Source organism: Girardinichthys multiradiatus, chromosome 14 (assembly GCF_021462225.1).
Source record: "Girardinichthys multiradiatus isolate DD_20200921_A chromosome 14, DD_fGirMul_XY1, whole genome shotgun sequence".
Lineage (NCBI taxonomy): Eukaryota > Metazoa > Chordata > Actinopteri > Cyprinodontiformes > Goodeidae > Girardinichthys > Girardinichthys multiradiatus.
In genome coordinates, this window is record NC_061807.1 from 941,112 (window position 1) to 947,059 (window position 5,948).

Consider the following 5,948-nt stretch of genomic DNA (forward strand, 5'->3'; position numbering starts at 1 on the left):
ATACTCTATATATATATATATATATATATATCTTTTTAGAAGATTCAGATACAGTAGGGTCAAGTTCAGCTCTGAAGTTAAAAAATGTCGGCGTTGTTTTATATTGACAGTAAAAGACGAAAAAGGTTTGAACTCTGTTCATGTAACTTATGGCAATAGTTTTTTCCAAGAAAACAGCAGGACAATTTCAGGTCACTAAAGTAAAACTACTTAGTTTATTGCAGGATTTTTACACCCAGTTTCTTATTACACTCTTAGGTTCTCTGAGGTGAGCTGGCTTCATCGTGAACACAAAAGGTACGCTTTTAGAATATAACATTTCCAAACAGATAAGTAATTTTTAGTTTTATTTTTATCAAATTTAGTTATGTCTATTTCATCACAAATGTCTACAGCTTCATGTGATCCATTTTTTAAACTACCTGTGAAATCCTGTTTTCAGAAGTTTAGTTATGTTTTTCAAAATTAATGTGATCAGTTTTCTGTTTTCCAACTCAATGACTTTAAATCTTCTAGTTAGATTTTTGAGTCTGTTTCATTATTTTAAAAGTAAAAGGTTTTGCTTTGAATAAGTAAACGGGTAAATTTATTTTTTTCTATATTTTTAAAAGAAGGTTGCGTTATTTATCCAGAAATTATTTTCACTGTTGTTTTTGTGGTTCATTATTGACTTAAAAAACACTAGATGTTTTTGTATATTTGCCAACCTTTAACGAACCAAATATACAAAATTGAAGGGATGGTTAATATTAATATTAAAAGACCTTTTAATACTAATATTTGCCTGGATATATAGATGTATAGTTGTGTTCAAAATAATAGCAGTTCAACTAGACTAACCCGATCAGTCACTGTTTTTAGTAGACATCTTCTCATCACATGGTAAATAATTTACTAGTAGGTGCAGTAGAGTAATAAAAAACAACAGAACCAACATTCATTATATGCATGCTCCTGAGTCTATTGTTTTCTTCCACATCTCTCTGGTTTTGCTTTCCATTTTAAAGGGGTGGTAACATGGCTGTATAAACTATTTCATGTAGTTGATATTGCTGCAAATGTCACTTCTCCAAAGAATTTCATTTAAAAAATAACATCAGCTTTTTGTAGGGTGTGGTTTTTGCAGGCCAGATTTCCCTCCTCATGTAAAAAGGTTGGATACAGTAATATGTGGCTCTACCTAGTTGACTTCACTCTGATTGGCTATAAGCATATTTAATTGTCAAACACGCACATGCCCTAGTCGCCTCCATCCACACCTCTGTTCTTGGTGCAACACTCCGTCACATATCCATTATTATGCTATTATGGGTATGGTTTACACACTGCTGAGCACACGCATACGACTCAACAAGTAGCAATTTATTGAACTAGCTTCTCACAACCACACAACCTAGTAAACCTTGGTGCCAGATACAAAGAAAGATTTTATTTTTGAAAATATATCCACAATAGAGCATATAAGCGTATCTAAGGCTATCATATGTTAGCATGTTAGCATCGTGGAGTCTTCACACAGAGCACAAACGTTTATGTGACAAGACAGCATTTAATATTAAATAAACTTACAGGTAATGACAACGTTGTGGTCGCCCCTTTCAGTGTTGGTACAGAAGTTTTTTTTTTTGTTTTTTTTTTTTTAAATCAGTTTGTTCAAAAACACTGACTTGAATTCATGTTCAGAAACAGTCTTCAGTAAAATGTGCTAACCATAGTCTTAAACTAGGGTTGTAATTCAATTCAAATTAAAAAATACTTTTTTAATCCAAAAGGGAAATTAAATGTTGTAGCTCATTATGTAGGTTTCTTCTTTTCTTTATAATTGTGTGGTACTTCCCCATAAATGAACTTCAGTCAGTCTTCTCTGATTCTCTCATGAGCAGAGCCTTTGATACCCGGTCGTGAGATTTAACCGGCCTCATCAGTGCACAACAGATTATACCGCCAAAACCACAGAAAAATGAAACTTTTTGTCATGACCCCTTTAAAGCATTAGAGATCATATTAGCTGAGCAGCCTATCATTTTCTGTGCTTCTTTATAAGTTTTCCCAACTCCAATCAACGTCTGAATCAAACTACTCAGTTCTTCTGAACAATGCCTGGAATGACCCATGTTTGTCAAGTTTTCAGAGAGTAGTGCATGAACAATATGTGCTGGTGTCATCCTTAAATAAGGGCTATCTGATTGACACCTGTTTGTTCATAGAACTAATAACTGAACTTCACACTGTTATGTTGGACACAATTGCAAGTTACAGGTACTGAGAAGGTGTCAAAAATGTTTGGCTAAAAAAAGTTGTTTCGCATTTAATTTTAGTCTGTTTTAGTAAGTTTCTGTGATTAACTAATCTGCATATTGTTTCCAGCAACTGGTGAGAATTTAAATCAGCAGAGGAACACAGAGCAACAACAAAACAAAAGAGAAACAACTAGAAGTGAAGAGGCACTTGGAAACCAAAAAGGTAAACTTGACAACTCAAAGAAATTGAGACCGAAAATTTTAATGGCTGAGTTCAATAGTTTTATCATTACATGTAAACTCTAAATAGGATTTTGCCTGCCTCCTTCCTGCCTCAGTATAAGTTAGTTTCCACTTTTGCTATTTTGTGTTGCAGATTGACTTGACATATTCTGATTATGTTTTTGAGTCTGTTTATTCTATCAAATGAAAAGGTTTAGTAAACAGGGGTGAATTAATTATTTTCTTGATTTTAAAGGGAAAGGGATGCTCTACTGAGGCAGAAATGTCTTCACTAAATCATTTGTGTCTTACTATTTACTTAATAGTCAGACACTACCTCCTTCCTGCTAACTCCCATAGAAAGTACTCCTGGATCAGTGCTTCTTTGTTCTCTTTGTGTCTCTGCTCTGTTCTCTCAAACCCCCAGTCGGTCGTGGCAGATGGCCGCTCACACTGAGCCTGGTTCTGCTGGAGGTTTCTTCCTGTTAAAAGGGAGTTTTTCCTCTCCACTGTCGCTACATGCATGCTCAGTATGAGGGATTGCTGCAAAGTCAACACCAGTGACTGTCCACTGTCTCTACATGCTCATCCAGGAGGAGGGAATGCTGCAAGTCACTGACTGGATGCAATCTGCTGGGATTCCTTAGATAGAAAAACGTTTTATCCAATTTGAATAAATAACTAACTCTGACTGCACTGTTCAATTGTTAGGATTAATTGGAATGTATGTACCTGACTGTTGTGAAGTGCCTTGAGATGACATGTGTTGTGAATTGGCGCTATATAAATAAAACTGAATTGAATTTAATTAAAATGTTCTATTAATAATCAGTTTAAATGTGTGATTTTTTTTTGTTTTAAAAAGATGGGTTTGCTTTGTTGAGCCAAAAAATATATTCACTACATTATTTACTTAAAAATACAACATGTTTTTTTTTTATACTCCTCAAACCTTTGAGTTTAACTTCTCTCCAGATAAAACACCTGAAATGGACCATTGCAGCAGTTTGAAATGGGCCCTAATAGGTGGCGCCGTTGGCATTGGGATCGGTGCTGGGCTATCCATTGCCGTTTTCTTGATATACAGATGTAAGTTAAACTTTTAAAACATTTTAAACACTGCAACACAATATTCTTCTCACAATTTCATAAAAGGAATGTATTTTTGTTTTACTCCTGAAACAAATTCTAGCACTTTAAGAATCTTTGCAGCAACATCAGTCTTTTAAAAAACTGCAATGAAATGCTTATCTGTGTTATCATGTTCTTTAGGCATGACAGGTAACAAATCAAAGGAGGGAAGAGTGGATGAGCGAGAGCCACTGATTACCAACCTGAATGAAGCCAAAAGGGAACTGGAGAACCAGAAACATCAACTTGCAGGACAACTCAAACGAGTCGAGTCTGAAATAGAGGAAAACAAAAAGCAACTTCAGTCAGTGGAGAATGAAATAGAGAGATTGAGCTCTGATGGCAAAGATACTTTATTAACACATAAAAAAGGACTGTTACAGTCCCAGTGGAAATTAGATGAGAAAAAGAAACATTTGAAAAGACAGCTACTGAACATAGAGAAAGCTCTAGAACCCATAGAGATTTAGATGACAAGGGGAATTAACAATTAATGAGTATCCTTAGATCGCAACACAGTAACAAACCAAGACAAACTGAACTAGAATTGTTTGAGAGAAATATCCAGTTTATAATTACAGCCAGACTGGTGAATCAGCAGGTTTTTAGTAGCTGAAAAGTAAAGGCATTCACATTCACATTTATGCAAATGAATCTATGATTTCCTCAATAAAGCCAGTTTTGAAGAAGATATAAAGAGAAATAACTGTTGTTAACATTAAAATAATAAAAGGCACCTGCTACCAACGGTGCCACCATGCAGCAGTTGGTAGCACTGTTGGCTTGCAGCAAAAAGGTCCTGGGTTCAACTCCTGCCTGGAGGTCTTTCTCCATGGAGTTTGCATGTTTTCTCCAGCTTCCTCCCACAGTCCAAAAACATGACTGTTAGGTTAATTGGTCTCTCTAAATTGCCCTTAGTGGTGACTGGGTATGTGCATGGTTGTTTGTCCTGTATGTCTCTGTGTTGCCCCGCGGTGGACAGGCGACCTGTCCAGGGTGTACCCTGCCTCTCGCCCTTAGGCAGCTGGAGATAGGCACCAGCTACCCTGTGACCCACTATGGAAGAAGCAGTATAAAAGATGAATGAATGAATGAAAATTAGAAACGTTTATAAGGTCCTGCTAATCAGATTAAATGTTAAAAGTTATAATATTGGTTTCTGTTGGGGAAAAAGATGATTTGGGATTTTCTACTTTAGAACTGAGTGGGGCAGACCCTGGTGTATGCGCTGAACCTCCCCAGGGAGAAACATTTGACTTAATGGTAATAAAAATCACAGAGTGCATCAATTAATAGTTTAAAGAATTACATTTTTCCAACAGCGGGGTCTTTCCTCCCTAAAATATTAAAAGCCATTCAATGTAATCTGTAGCAAAACTTTTCTTTACTTTACTTTCCTTTATCATGCCCCTGCAATGTACATTTTTGTTCTTTTGTTTGTCACTGCAAAGTTGTTAAGCACTTTGAATTGTCTTGTTGCTGAAATGTGTTAAATAAATTTGCCTTGCCTTTTAAGTAACACATTTACTTACAAATTGGTATATTTATGATCATGATCACAGCTGTTTTGGTTGAACCCATAATTTTTATTTCATAATTTTATTTTAGTCAGTCATTTTCTACCGCTTATTCCATAGTGGGTCACAGGGAAGCTGGTGCCTATCTCCAGCAGTCTATGGGCGAGAGGCAGGGTACACCCTGGACAGGTTGCCAGTCCGTCGCAGGGCAACACACAAACACTCATTCATACACCTAAGGTCAATTTAGAGTGACCAATTAACCTAACAGGCATGTCTTTGGACTGTGGGAGGAAGCCGGAGTACCCGGTGAGAACACACGCATGCACGGGGAGAACATGCAAACTCCATACAGAAAGACCCCTGGCCAGGAATTGAACCAAGGACCTTCTTGCTGCAAGGCAACAGTGTTACCAACTGCGCCACCGTGCAGCCTACTTGAACCATCACCTTAACGTGGTGGAGGGGTTTGAGTGCTCAAATGATCCTAGAGGCTATGTTGTCTGGGGCCTAAATGCCCCTGGTAGGGTCTCCCATGGTAAACAGGCTCTAGGTGATGGGTCAGACAAAGAGTGGTTCAAGAATCCCTCATGAAGAAAAAAATATCGAGGCACGTGACGTCGCCCGGTACGGCGGAGCCGGGGTCCCACCCTGGAGCCAGGCCTGGGGTCGGGACTCGTCGGAGAGCGCCTGGTGGCCGGGTTGCTCCTCGCGGGACCCAAGCCCGAATGAGAGACGTGAGGCCATCCCCCAGTGGGCCCACCACCTGCAGGGGGAACCGTGAGGGACCGGTGCAAAGAGGATTGGGTGGCGGACGAAGGTGGAGACCTCAGCAGCC

The 5,948-nt window shown here is 38.2% G+C and overlaps 1 long non-coding RNA gene across 1 annotated transcript; it reads left to right on the forward strand.

Moving 5' to 3' along the window:
* The first annotated feature begins 261 nt into the window (after nt 1–261).
* Nucleotides 262–4,277, forward strand: LOC124881180. Its single transcript, XR_007041557.1, has 4 exons — nt 262–297; nt 2,368–2,463; nt 3,438–3,551; nt 3,735–4,277. It is a non-coding gene; the product is annotated as an uncharacterized LOC124881180 (long non-coding RNA).
* Nucleotides 4,278–5,948: the final 1,671 nt, after the last annotated feature.